This window comes from Carlito syrichta, unplaced genomic scaffold, assembly GCF_000164805.1.
Source record: "Carlito syrichta isolate Samal-C Ts95f unplaced genomic scaffold, Tarsius_syrichta-2.0.1 Scaffold305656, whole genome shotgun sequence".
Taxonomy (NCBI): domain Eukaryota; kingdom Metazoa; phylum Chordata; class Mammalia; order Primates; family Tarsiidae; genus Carlito; species Carlito syrichta.
Genome location: NW_007249752.1, coordinates 391,456 through 406,246, shown reverse-complemented (window position 1 = coordinate 406,246; position 14,791 = coordinate 391,456). Strand labels below are relative to the sequence as shown.

Below are 14,791 nucleotides of genomic sequence, written 5' to 3'. Positions count from 1 at the left end.
CATTCTGGGCAACATGGGAGACCTCGTCTCTACAATAAATAAATTTTTAAAAATAGCTTGGGATGGTGGTGCATGCTTGTAGTTTCAGCTACTTGGAAGGCTGAGGCGGAAGGATCTCCTGAGCCCAGCAGGTGGAGGCCGCAGTAGCCATCGGCACGCCACTGCACTCCAGCCTGGGTGACAGAATGAGCCTCCGACTCAAAAAAAAAGAGATAAAACCAAACATGGATAATGAGCCTGCCAGTTAAGTGTTAGCCCACACTTAAAAATGCCCTAAAACTATTTCAGAGATAAGGAGCTGGAGATTGAATGTGGGAACTGGACTATCACAGCTCTGATTTGAGGGACTGAGAGGGAATCTTGAGCAAGTTTCCCCTTCTGTTAATAATGAATATAATCACTCCTACACTGATGTTTCCCAGATGGTTTTCAACCGACTAATACGTGAAAAAATTCAGCCTGTAAAATGCTATGTAAATATAAAATACTAGCAAATAAATTTGACTTTGAGAATTCAAAAAAGGCTATTCTTTTCTCTTCCTTCTCTACTTGGTCTCTGTGTCTATTTTTTACTTCTTTGAAAACCACTCCCAGGCACTGAATGATGTCCTGAATGCTTGCTACTGTTTTTCGAAGCCATCTATCTACCATCTTTGCTACCTCTTCACGTTTTTCCTTCTACTCTCTGCCCTGTCTCAGAGCTAGTCTGGGCCTCAGGGTCAATCTGAGATTTAAAGAGGGTGTCTTAGAACAAGCTCTACCCAAGGAAGGAATTCAGCCTGCAAGGGACTTCTGCATGTCACAGGCTCTGGCTGTGATGCAAAGCTCTCCTAAAAGTTGTGCTAGTTAGTTAGTTGGCCTCACATCTGCATGTCTCTTCAGTGGCCAATAAACTCACAGAGCTTAGCGCCTCTCTACTTTGACCACAGAGACATACAGAGGTCATGCTGCTCTTATTGGACACCAGCCTCATTACCCAAGCACTTCTGCAAATATAGTTTTTATTCAAGCCATTGGCTTTCCCTGGAAACTGGAGCACAGTGAAGAGAGCAAATGTCTGCGAAGTTTCTAGAGAAGAGCTCACCCTGAGGCTGAGCTATGACCCCAGATCTTGAAAGCCAGACATTGCCTCATGGCATGGGTTTGCACTCATGACAACCTGGTAATATTCAGACAGGGAAGGCCTAGCTTTGTCACGGGGCGCATGTAGGTACCACTCTTGACAAGGCCTTTTGAAAGCACATGCGGTAGGGAAATACAGAGAACTGTAGGGAGACTGGCAGATATACGGAGTATTTGCAGATTCAGCAACAAGGTTGAAAACATAATTGGGGTCCCAAACTCAAATGTCTTCAGAGTCTACCCAGGAGCATACATATGTAAATAGAGTGGTGACTGAAGCAGAAGAGAACAGGGGGAGCGCATTCTTTGCCGAAAGTCTCCAAATTCCAATGATTTTAAAACACATATTTTGAGATATGTCTGCAGACTGCAATGGAACGAGGATCACAGCCTGAGACATCCTGGTTCTGTCATGCTGCCAGGACGTTTTTTCCTTTACTGCTGCTGTTGGCCTAAATCTCACTGCCAGGGGTGCCACCCAATTAGTAATAAGGGTCATCAACACTCGTTGAATCCAGCAACAGATGGGGAGGGACTATAAAAAGATGTCATCCATTCATTCGTTCATGCCCACCATCATAGGAGAGACAAGATTCATAAAAGAAATCCCTACCCTCAACCAACTAAGGAACAATGAAGGGAAATAAAATGTGTAAACAAGCCGGGCTCGGTGGCTCAGCCTGTAATCCCGCGCCTTTGGGAGGCTGAGGTGAGTGGATTGCCTGAGTCCGCGGGTTCGAGACCCGCCTGGGCAGCGAGACCTCATCTCTACAATAAATCAAAAAAAAAAATCAGCTGGGCGTGGTAACGCACGCCTGTAATTCCGGCTACTCGGAAGGCTGAGGCAGAAGGATCGCCGGAGCCCAGTAGGTCGAGGCTGCGGTGGCCGGGAGCGGCCACTGCACTCCAGTCTGGGCGACAGAGTGAGACTCCAATTTAAAAAAAAAAAAGAAAAAAAAAAGTGTAAATAAAGGGCCAGATTTCCAAGCAGTATAAGATCAACACCAGCGAGTCTGGTGCAGACGATACCCATCAGAGGGTGTCGGAGTGTGGAGACAGAGTCCTTCCAGATGTGGTCAACTGGAAGAGCATTGCAAAAATATGTGGGATTTTAACTATGCTTAAGAAGTAGTATTTTGGCCGGGCTCAGTGGCTCAACCTGTAATCCCAGCACTCGGGAAGGCCGAGGCGAGTGGATTGCCTGAGCCTGCGGGTTCGAGATCAGTCCGGGCAACGTGGCAAAACCTTGTCTCTCTGCAATAAATCAAAAATTAGCCAGGCATGGTAGCGCGCACCTGTAGTTCTGGCTACTTGAGGGGGAAGGATCACCAGAGCCCAGCAGGTCAACTCTGGGATGGCCATGAGTGTGCCACTGCAACTCCAACCTGGGCAACGGACTGATACTACAACTAAAAAAAAAAAAAAAGTAGGATTTTAGAGACAGAGCTAGAGTCATGTAAAGACCGTCTTTTCACTTATTGCAAAAAATTTTATTTTCAGAAATTAAAATTGCAAACGGACATTCATGTTGCCTTCCCAGACCCACTGAGCTTATTCATGGAGTTTGATAAAGATGACAAAGAGGGACAGCAAAAGTGGGTCTCAGAGTCTAGAATGGAATCTGAAGACAGGTTTTAGAAGCACAAATGACCCAGACTGGAGAAAAACAACATATGTCTGGGAGGACATCTCCTTCCCTTCGCTATGAAATCTGCCAGGGAGACCAGACACCACTCCCAATCTCCCAGCTACAGCAGCGGTGCCAACAGTTTGGATAATTCATCCCAAGGAGAGTATAAACTATCCAGAATGGATAGACCTGTCAAAATACTTGTGGAAGCCCAGCAATCTCGAGCTACTTATTAATATGGCTTTTTCCAACTCAATTTGCTGTGTAGGATCCTATAATTAACCTTCTGACCATAATTCATTTTGGTTGGAGTTTAAAAACCTTTACGAAGGAAATAGAATTCCTGGATTAGCTATCACCTGAGGGCTTCCAAGTGATTCACAAGCAATATCCTCTCTTCATCATCATATCTGTTGGACTTCTTGGATTTCAAGCAACCAAAACCATATCAGGCTAATTTAAGTAAAAATGGAGTTCATTGACATTTGTTGGCTCACAGCATGGAAAGCAAGGCTAAAGAAACAGATAATGCCCTTGAACGAAAGGGTTTCAATATCTACCTAACTCAATTTCCATGGAGAGGTTGTGACTGAACTTGGGTCATGTGCCCTCCTCATGGTAGGTAAATGGGAAATGCCTTGACACCAGTCCCGTCAGCATAGTATCCAATAGAAGTATTGCTTTCCAAGGGGAAATTGAAGTGCAATTCTAGGGGAGTAAGGGATGGGCCCTTGACAACCAACAACAATGGAGCCTCATGTGTAAATGTAGCCCATACTACTGGCAAAAAATGTAAGATGTTGGAGTGTTAAGTCCATGATAGCAACCTCATGTTCAAATGCTGCCTGAAAATCACCCAGCTCTATGACTGCTAGTCATGTTCTAACCTGCAGCAATGTAGGGTATGTACCATTTTCCTCAGAATAAGATGATGCTTTCACAAATTAGCAAGTCTTCCTAGCATCCAAGGGATCATTTGGGTGAATTTCAAGGAGGAGGCAAGAAAAAGAAATTTTTTTTTTTTTTTAGTTGGAGTCTCACTCCATCACCCAGGCTGGAATGCAATGGCACACTCACAGTCACCCCAGCGTCGACCTGCTGGGCCCTGGCAATCCTTCCACATCAGCCTTCCAAGTGGCTGGAACTACAGGTGTGCGCTACCATGCCTGGCTGATTTTTTGTTAATTTATTGTAAAAACAAGGTCTTGTCAAGTTTCCCAGGCTAGTCTCGAACCTGTGGACGTGCCAAGCCACTTGCCTTGGCCTCTCAAAATGCTGGGATTACAGGGTGGGCCACTGAGTCCAGTCAAAAAAGATATTGACACTGCGTTTCCTCATACTTCTGACCCTAAGTTTGAGAAAAATCAGCATCACTTGGAAACTTCTCTTCATGCCTTTTTCTATTTCTGTTGACTTTAGATTTATGTCATCCATCATTTGTCTTTAGCTTAATCCACTGTCACCAGAAGAGCTAGCATAATATGTTGATCTTTTGATCTAAAAAAAATTCATTGCATTTAAGCACAAAATTTTTAGAATCTTTTTTTAAACAAAAATAAAATGATCTGTCTAGCAGGGTGGTGATTTTTTTTTCCCAGAAAGAGCAGTCCTGTGTTGTGTCTGGAGTGTTCAGATCAGATAACCTTCATGTCCATGACAATAACGAGATTCTGCAATTCTAAATCTATTTGATGTCAATGTGGCATCTCAAAATACAACCAGGCAGTCACAGAAGAGGACTTACATTTCAGAAGGTACCATCAGTTTCACCTAGAAATGGGTCAGATCTTAACACCTAAAGAGGCTGATGAGCTGGATTTATTTATGAAAAATTATAAATAATGGAAAATTTGATGTGTTTCTCCCTCAAGAAAGGGTGTTGCTTTTAGCTAGACTTCTCAAGCGGTTGAAACAAGTAATTCTAACCAAAGCAAGGATTTCCAAATGGTATTGCTAAGTTCTCTATTTATACTTTGATGTCATAGAACAGCATGAGGGCACATTGAAATATTATACTACTAATGGTGCTAAAACAGATTTTAGTCAAGACCAGAAAAAAATGGATGGGAACATAAAAATTTTATGGAATTATGAAAGAGGAAAAGAAAAAGCCCATAAAGCTTCTTAAGAGTTTAAATGTAATTATGCAGTGATAAAGTATCTTTTAATGTATAAAATTAAAATCCTTTCTTAATGAACTGAAATGCTGATGACATAATAGCAATTAAGATTCATACATTGCCATTACTGTCAAACTGGCAATTCTAGACGAGGAAGAGCTGAAGCTTTCCAGAGAAACCTTGATCCTCAATTATTTTTTATTTTATTTTATTTGTGTATGTATTTATTGTATTCTTATTTATTTATTTATAGTTGGAGTTGCCCAGGCTGGAATACAGTGGCAAAATCATAGCTCACTGCAGCCTCAACCTCCTGGGCTCAGGCATTCCTTCTGCCTTGGCCTTCTGAGTAGCTAGGCCTTATTTTTTCATTTTTTGTAGAGACATTTTGCTGCCTAGGCTGGTCTTGAACTCCTGGGCTCAAGCAATCCTCTCATCTCAGCTTCCCAAAGCGCTGAGATTACAGATGTGCACCATCACGCTCAGGCTCAATTTTTTTTTCCACCCAGGCTGAAGTGCAGCGGTAGGCTCACAGCTACCGCAGCCTTGACCTGCTGGGTTCAGGCAATCCTTCTGCCTCAGCAAAGTAGCTGGAATCAGAGGTGTACACCGCCATGCCAGGCTTTTTTTTTTTTTTAATTGTAAAGACAAAGACTTGCCAAGTTGCCCAGGCTGTTCTCAAACCCTTGGGCTCACAATTCTGTTGACTCTGCCTCCCAAAGTGCTGGGATTACAGGCATGAGCCACTGTGCCCAACTGGCTCAATTATTTTTTAAAATGCTTAATGGCCGGGCGTGGTGGCTCAAGCCTGTAATCCCGACACTTTGAGAGGCCAAGGTGAGAGGATTGCCTGAACTCAGGGGTTCGGGACCAGCCTGGGCAACTTGTTGAAACCTCGTCTCTACAATAAATCAAAAAATAAGCCGGATGTGGATCGTGCCTGTAGTTCCAGCTACTTAGAAGGCTGAGGCGGAAGGATCGCCTGAGCCCAGCAGGTCGAGGCTGTGTTGGCCGTGAGTGTGCCTCTGCACTCCATTCTGAGCAACAGAGTGAGACCCTGACTCAAAAAAAAAAAAAAAATGCTTAATGAATGGAAAAAAATCTAAAATTCCCCGTCAATACAGACTGGTTAAAAAAAAACTTAAGGTATACATTTAATGACATATTTATGCAGCCATGGAAAAGAAAGAAGAACCCCATCAAGTCCTGATGTAGAAATCGGCGTCTAAGCCGGGCTCGGTGGCTCAGCCTGTAATCCCGCGCCTTTGGGAGGCTGAGGTGAGTGGATTGCCTGAGCCCGCGGGTTCGAGACCCGCCTGGGCAGCGAGACCTCATCTCTACAATAAATCAAAAAATGAGCCGGGCGTGGTAGCGCATGCCTGTAATTCCGGCTACTTAGGAGGCTGAGGCGGAAGGATCACCAGAGCCCAGCAGGTCGAGGCTGCGGTGGCCGGGAGCGGCCACTGCACTCCAGTCTGGGCGACAGAGTGAGACTCCAACTCAAAAAAAAAAAGAAATCGGGGTCTAGATCAACTTACATCAGCTGCCATTTGAGGAAAAGAACAATAAAGCACAGAGAATACTTACAAGTTTGCATCTGCATGCACTGAATATCTCCAAAGGACCCATCAGAAACTGCTAACACTGGTTGCTTCTGAAAGAAGTTGGGTAGCTAGGGAACAGGGCTGAGTGAAGATTTTTTCTATATACCCTTTTCCCTCTTGGAGTAAAACACTCCGAATACATAAATAAAATTAGTTTTTAAATGTCTCAATTCATGAAGTTGCTTCTAATAATGAACGAGATTATAAAACATTAATATTAAGTCCCAAATCACTTGGTCGTGCTATCAAATGGAATTTGGTCAGTTGGGTAGGAGTACCTTCATATTAAAGTGGTGATTGGTATCACCTTTCAACATCTATTGAGCACGTTTCCTTAGGCCTCTATTAAGAACATACATGCGAGGCTTAATGGCTTATGCCTGTAATCCTGACCCTTTAGGAGGCAGAGGTGGGAGAATCACTTGAGACCAGTCTGGGCAACATGACCTCATCTCTCTGTTGTTGTTGTTGTTGTTTTAAATCACCAACAAATTGTTTTAAAATACAACACTCAAAAACCAGGTAGTCAAAAGTAAATCCAGAGCTACGAGGCAGAATCAGTAAGGCCAATTTCTCATTATTCTTTCCACCAAAAGACAGATCTAATGTGTACAAATGTTAAAAGCAGGTTTGTAGGATATAGAGTATACCTATAATATTCTATAATTCAACCTAATTTATATTCTGAGTCTTCCTTTCCCTCCACCAAAATTCAGTATTCTCACTTCCTTCCCAAGAATGTCATCTAAGTTCTAAGAAGCCCATGTTGCACCAAGGGATTGGAGCAAGGAGGGAGGTGTGTCTGGTTTTCCCTATGTCTGTCCACAAAGGCATCTGTTCAGATGTCCAGCACCCCTCCTGGTGCCCCATCTTAAATGCATGTAAGTCATCCCTTGTGTCTAGGAGGATCTCCAAGACTCCAAAATAAATAAGACTTGTCATTCCCTTCTGGTTCTCCCTTTGTTCCTCTGGTTCCCTTGCTGCCCAAGGAATCTTTTTCTTTTCTGGGGGAAGGAAGCTTTGCTGTTACTTGTGCTGTTTTCTGCCAGATCTTCTGTCTGTCTTATGTCCTTTCCACTCCCCTGCTGGTTTGTTAAAACTCAAATGCCAAGAATATGTCTCTTTTTTCTTCTAGAATTTGTATCCCTTGCATGAGAGTCCCCCTGAAAACAGGAAGTTCAGTCACTCCGAGGATTCTGAAGTTTAACCGTACATTAAAATCTTCTAGAGAGCTTTTTCAAAAATGCCCACGTCTGGCTACTGACTTATTCAATCTGAGGGTGAGATCAGGTTGAAAGCTGATCAACCAGAAAGCTTTTCAGGTGATTCTAACTCATGGTCAGTTTGAAAACTAATAAGCACTTAATTAAGAGAAAGTGCAAAGAAAAAAAAAAAAACACTGGGAAATGAAAATTTCAGTTAATAATTTATAATATTATGCAGTCATACATGAATCAATAATACGCAATCATACATGAATATCAGAAGCTGGAAAAGTCCTTGAAAATGAATTTGACAGCCCATGTGAACAGATTAGAAGAAAAATGTGGGCAGGGCACGGTGGCTCAGCTTGTAATTCCAGCACTTTGGGAGGCCAAGACGAGCGGATTGCCTGAGTCCATGGGTTCGAGACCAGCCCAGGCAACTTGTTGAGACCTCATCTCTACAATAAATAAAAAATTAGCCAGGTGTGGTAGCGTGCACCTGTAGTTCCGGCTACTTGGAAGGCTGAGGCAGAAGGATCACCGGTGCCTAACAGGTTGACGCTGGGGTGGGCCGTGAGTGTGCCACTGCACTCCAGCCTGGGTGATGGAGTGAGACTCTAACTCAAAAAAAAAAGAAGAGGAAGAAGTAGAAAACTGTGAAAACATTACATACCACGGGGCTCTAACTTTTTTCTTTTGGGGGACTCAGGATATCTGAATGCTTAGCAAATCCTGGCAGGGTATTTAGAAAGCTTTGTTTTCCAGATTACATATTTTAGTTGTCTTAGATTGTTTTCCTGAAGTCCAGCAGCTAGTTTGGACTATGCTAGCTGCTGATTGCCAAGGAGTGGAGAAAGTTCTGGCTGAATTTGATGGATAACAGGTATTCGAGAACAAATAAAATCCTGATATCTACTAAAAAGGGAAAAACACTGATCCAAAACCCAAAGAGCTTCAAGGTGGGCACAGTGCAACCACGTGTTCCATGCTGGGAGAAAGTAAGGAATTTTTCTGGTGTGCATACGGCTTCCTTCTCTGTAGTTTCCTTGCATTCTCAGGAGGAACCTCGGGAGGTGCCAAGGTCTTGCTCTTTGGGTGGAGTGTTCAAGCACACAACATTCCTGCTCAGAATGAATCCTTCTAATTGAGAGTTTACTTCTTGAGCGATAAAAGCTCAATAATTGGAAAAGATGCCAGTATTCAACTAGATGCAGACAAATAGGATGTGAGCTCTAGAATCGGATTCAAATTCTGGCTCCACCATGAGCTAGCTGTGTGAACTTGAGAAAGTTACTGACCCTCTCTGTGGTTCACTGGCCAAGTCTATAAAGCAAGGAGTATAATGGGACCTTCTTAGTAGGGTTTTTATGAAGACAATAAGAAAATATTGATAAAAGCCTTCATATGGAAAACCCTTAGTAATGTGAGTAAATATGACTTTTTATTTAGTTACATGAATAAATTCCTCCCACAACATGCCTAAGAAATGGTACAGCTCACCCCAAAAAGGGTAAGTGACAAGACAGGAGTATAACATCAACAGAATTAAGAAGTCAAGGGGGAAGGGGCTTCATGTTTTGCACAGCTAGCATTTGGAGCAGTCAGTAAGAGTGGACCTCCATACCCCTGTGTTGTACAACCTTCCACTTGCTCCTTGGTACATCATACACAGATCACATTTATGAGTCTGTCTCGAGGCAGAGATTGCATGTTAATCATCTTTGTACCTCCAGAGTCTGACTTTTTGCCTGTGCTCAATACATGCATGTTACACTTTGGGAGGCCGAGGTGGGAGGATTGCTTGAGCCCAGAAGTTCAAGACCAGCCTAGGCAACATAGTGAGACCTCGTCTCTACAAAAAAAAATTTTTTTTTAATTAGCCTAGACCGGGCTCGGTGGCTCAACCTGCAATCCCAGCACTTTGGGAGGCCGAGGTGAGTGGATTGCCTGAGCCCGCGGGTTCGAAACAAGACCTGGTGACTTGGCGAGACTTTGTCCCTACAATAAAAAATAAAAAATTAGCTGGGCGTGGTAACATGCGCCTGCAGTTCCGGCTACTTGGAAGGCTGAGGCAGAAGGCTCGCCGGAGCCCAGCAGGTCAAGGATGGGGTGGCCGTGAGCGTGCATGCCACTGCACTCCAGCCTGGGTGATAGAATGAGACTCCAACTAAAAAAAAAAAAAAAAATTAGCCGGGCGTAGTGGCATGCGCCTGTAGTCACAGCTACTCAGGAGGCTGAGGCGAAGGATCGCCTGACCCAGGAGTACAAGGTTGCAATGAGCTGTGATTGCGCCACTGCATTCCAGCTGGAATGACAGAGTGAGATCTTGACTCAAACAAAATTTTTAAAAAGAAAGAAAACATACATGTTGAAATGAACTACAGTAGTCCCCCTTAATTGCAGTAGGAGGAACTATTCAAAGACCCTCAGGAGATACCTGAAGCCACAGATAGTACCACACACTTTATATACAATGTTCTCATATACATAATTATGATAAAGGTTAATTCATAAATTAGGCACAGTGAAAGATTAACAACAACTAGAAATAAAAGAGAACAATTATAACAATATCCTATAATAAAAGCTATGTGAATGCGGCCTCTCTCTGTCTCTTTCTCTCTCTCTCTCGCTCCTCTAATTATCTGATTGTACTATAGATCGTAACAATTTCAACATATGATTTTTTCCTTTCCTTATTAATTTGAGGACTTTCACCATTTTGCACCTTCTCTTTGGCATACGTGCATCGGCAGCTTCACTACTCTTAAATTTCACTAGGCAAAATAAGGGACTTGAACACAAGCTCTGTAATACCATGACTGGTCCCTCTGAAAACCCAAATGACCCAGTGGCCCATGGGCGGGTCACATAAACAGCGTGGCGACGCTAGACAAATGGATGATTCATGTCTCGGGCAGGACAGTGTGAGATTTTTAACATGCTACTCAGAATGGCGAGCAACTTAAAACATAACTTATGTGTTTCTGGAATTTTCCGTGGAATACTTCTGAACCACTATTGCCCACAGGTAACCAAACCACAGAAAGTGAAGCCACAAATAAGAGGAGACCACTGTGATCTTGTCTTCCACTTGTGGTGACTTAGCACTTCTTTACATTTAGGGGGGAAATAGAGAATGATTGAGGGGAGCAGACATGTGTCTGCTTTCACTCCTTCCTCAGCACGGACAAGAGCCCCAAACTGTGTCTCTCAAAGCCATTGCGTGCCTGTCTCCAAGCAGGCGGGCCGGGGGCCAACAGGCCACCCCCTCAGGGCCAGTTGCCTTCCAGGTTTCTCCCTGAGTTTTCCAAAATCCTCATAGAGAACCCTAGGCCTGCAGGAACCTCCTCACCCCAGCTGTTCTAGTGGACTTTGCCAGTGCTCTTTCTTCCTTTTCTTCCTCTCCTCCACAAGACTCTTGGGAAACAAAAAAATTTCTTTCTTCTGAAGGTGAATTAGATGCCAGAGTGGGGTACTGCCAAGAGTTCCAAGTAAGATGTAAAATAACTGTGGCTTTTCTATAATTACCAACCTAATGATACATAAAATCCACTATTTAAAGTAAGAAAAGTGGTTCTGAAAGCCTTTGAATCTTACTCACAATGTAAAATACATATTATGTAAAAAGAATAATGTGACAATAGGTACAATGGGAGTTAACAATTATTATTACTCACCCCAACATGACTCTTTCCTTTTATTCTCGTCCTTACCATCTAGAATTTCCCTCCCCCGGAAACATCATGTTTGCACACTGGCAAGTGATACCCGCAACCCGGCCTGAGTCCGATTAAAGCCATGGAGACAAACTGCATAAAGGGTTTAAGAAATAATCCAAACAGCCTGACTCGGTGGCTCAGCCTGTCATCCCAGCACTTTAGGAGGCTGAGGTGAGTGGATTGCCTGATCCCGCGGGTTCGAGACCCGCCTGGGCAACTTGGCAAGACCTCATCTCTACAATCAATCAAAAATTAGCCGGGCATGGTAGCACACTTCTGTAGTTCTGGCTACTTGGAAGCTGAGGTGGAAGGAGGATTGCCAGAGCCCAGCACGTCGAGGCTGCGGTGGCCAGGAACATGCCACTGCACTCCAGTCGGGGCGATGGAGTGAGACTCCAACTCAACAAAAAAAAGAAAAAAGAAATAACACAAACACCCACCTACATATTAACTGATATTTCACTCTTACCTGAGTACCACATTCTGAGAAGCATCATCTTCTTGGATATGGAGCTTCATAGCCAGGCCTTGGCCACAGTTGCTAATGGTTCCTGCCAGATTAGACAATCATGGGTCCCCTGGTGTGACGCTTGGTCAGAACTCACTTCTACACCACTGTATGTGAGTTATCATCAGGGCATTTCCTTACAGAAATAGGAAGAATAAAGGAGAATAAGAAAGAATGTTGAGAGGAAATTAGTATGAGGCCTTTGATAACTTCCAAAACCCTACCATTGGTTAGTGTCTCAGTTATCTATTGCTGTGTGATAAACTAGCCCAAGTTTAGTACCATAAAATGGCCACAATTTTCATGAGGAGGAAGAAAGGGAGAGGGAAGAAGAAGAACATTTCTCACATTTCCATGGTTTGACTGGGCTCAGCAAGGTGGTTTTCAGCCAGGGTCTCTCATGAGGCCGCTGTTGGATGGGGACTGGGCTAGGGATTTCCAGAAAGCTTCCTCACTTCCTTTTCTGCCAGTTGATGCCAGCTGTTGGCTGGGAGCTCAGTCAGGACTGCTGGTCAACACCTGCACATGACTGTCCCAGCATCCGGGGCTTCTGGTCTCCAAGAGCAAGTATCCCAGGAGACAAAGCCAGCAGAATGCTGTATCACCATTTATGACCAGCCTCTGGGTCCTGCTGTGCCATTTCTAGCACTCTCTATTAATTAGTAGCAAGGAAAAGAACTTAGACTCAATGGAAGAGTGTCAAAGAACATGTGGTCGTGTTTTAAACCACCTCGTTAGCGTTGCCATGTTTTTCCTTCATTATCTCTTTCAAAACCATGATTGAATATTAAACAGAAAAACCCACTGGCCAGGCAGGATGGTTCAGCCCGTAATCCCAGCACTTTGGGAGGCCAAGGCGAGAGGATTGCCTGAGCCCGGGGGTTCAAGGCCAGCCTGGGCAACTTGGTGAGACCTTGTCTCTACAGTAAGTCACAAAAATTAGCCAGGTTTGGTGGCACCTGCCTGTAGTCCAGTTACTTGGAAGGCTGAGGCAGAAGGATCGTCAGAGCCCAGCAGGTCGAGGCTGTGGTGGCTGTGAGTATGCCACTGCACTCCAGCTTGGGCAACAAGAGTGAGACTCCAAGTCAAAAAAAAAGCCTTCCGAATAAAAATGTCAAAATGGGTCCCTCTGCTTCTTTTTGCTCTAGCAATCATCCTGTTCTTCTCAGTACATTCTTGGACAAGGTAAACCACATATTCCTCCTCCTCCATTTGCACTCCTACCCAAATACTCTCTTAGGTCAGGAACACTCATCACAAGGAAGCCCCAGGCCTGTGTTCACAACAGGAGGACTTGGCGGAGATTGATTTTATTTTCTGCCAAACTTCCTTCCCATTCAACCACAATGCTGTTACTGGCAGCCATTGGCTGATGTCACCTTTGAGATTCCTCACCCCCTGTCAATGACCAGGCCCAGACTTTGTCTCCCACATACCAGTGGTCATCTGCCCATCACCTACAACTCGATCCATAACCTGGCCCTTTTTCTCTGGACTGCCCATCTAGTACACGGTTGTCTATCTCACCACTGCCTCTTCAGATTTAATGACCTAAATATCTTTCTCAAATGTTGCCTAAATTCCCAATTCTGACATGACATCTCTAGTTTCTGAATGCATGTCACCAATATTTCTAGTCATAGATCTCAAAGACGTGATCGCCACTCACAGACATAAATACGTGCCCCAGTTCCAAAGTCAATGTGATCCTCCACCAACTCCCTCCTGATTTCAACCCAACTGCGTGTTCAGGAGCAACTCTTCATTGTCCTGTCTCTACATACACTCCCATTGACAGACTGTTCTTCAATCCAGGCACACGTCATCACCTGCTACGCTGCTTCAGTGTGTTAGAGCAGAAAGGGCACAGGATTTAGAAACAAGAGACCCAAGTTCTAGCGTTTTAACAAAGATATTTAATAAAACCACCTGTAAAAGTAAAACATACACTATAACAATGATGACTTCCATCTTTGACATATTCTACTCCAGTTTCATTGACTTTATGAATCTCCCACTAGTGAGCAAAGGAAGCCCCAGCAATGTTGTCGCCCAGAACATCAAGGAGAAGAGGAAGAGGAGGAGATGGTGGAAGAGAAGGGAGGGAAGGAGGAACATCTGGGAGCCAGTGGTTGTGAACATCACTGGGTCTCTCTTTGACGTAAGGAAGGCCAGCAAAGTCCTTGCTGAGAGTTACAGACCTCTTGTTAGAACCTGTAGTAACCACAAGGGATTTGTGATGTCTGAACACACCAGGTGTCTCACAGCAACATGCACCAGACTGTTCCTCAGAGAGCATGGAGCTGAGGGCTTATCCTAAATTTCACCTATGCAGCGAAGTCAACTCATAAACAATGATGAGGTCTCTAGCTGCACCTGGCAGGGGTTTCCTGTGAAGGAGCTGTGGAGTCTCAAGCTTCAGGTGTGTATCACATGGTCAGAGAGTCCGGTACTTAACTGTTTGAGTCCAGCCAACTTGAGTCTTTTGACAAAATAGCAACTAATACACGTGTTCTCTAGGAGTTACTATGAAATTTCACGTCAAATCGTTCAGTCGATCCTTACCACAGTCTGGCAACATACACCTGAATGTCTTTTTACCTTTATTTTGTAGCCTCTGCCTGTCTCACACCAGAAACGTTGCCTACCCACTGCAAGCCTCGGATGGTTACTGCATGGAAGAAACAGATGCTTCCGCAAAGGTGATTTACATGTTCATGTGATCCAGCCCAGCTCTTTCAGACTGGGGTTTGGGGACAGACCCCCACTAATCATAAAAGATACACTCCCTGTGCTTCCTTCGTGCATAGAACTCCCTCAGGAAGTATGTAAGGAAGAGCGGCTGATGCACTGTGAAGGGATTTGGGTGTTCCTAGCTCC

At 44.1% G+C, this 14,791-nt stretch overlaps 1 pseudogene; it reads right to left on the bottom strand.

The window, feature by feature from the left end:
- Nucleotides 1-13,414, bottom strand: part of LOC110595986 — a 31,701-nt pseudogene extending 18,287 nt beyond the window's left edge.
- Between the last annotated feature and the right edge of the window lie 1,377 nt (nt 13,415-14,791).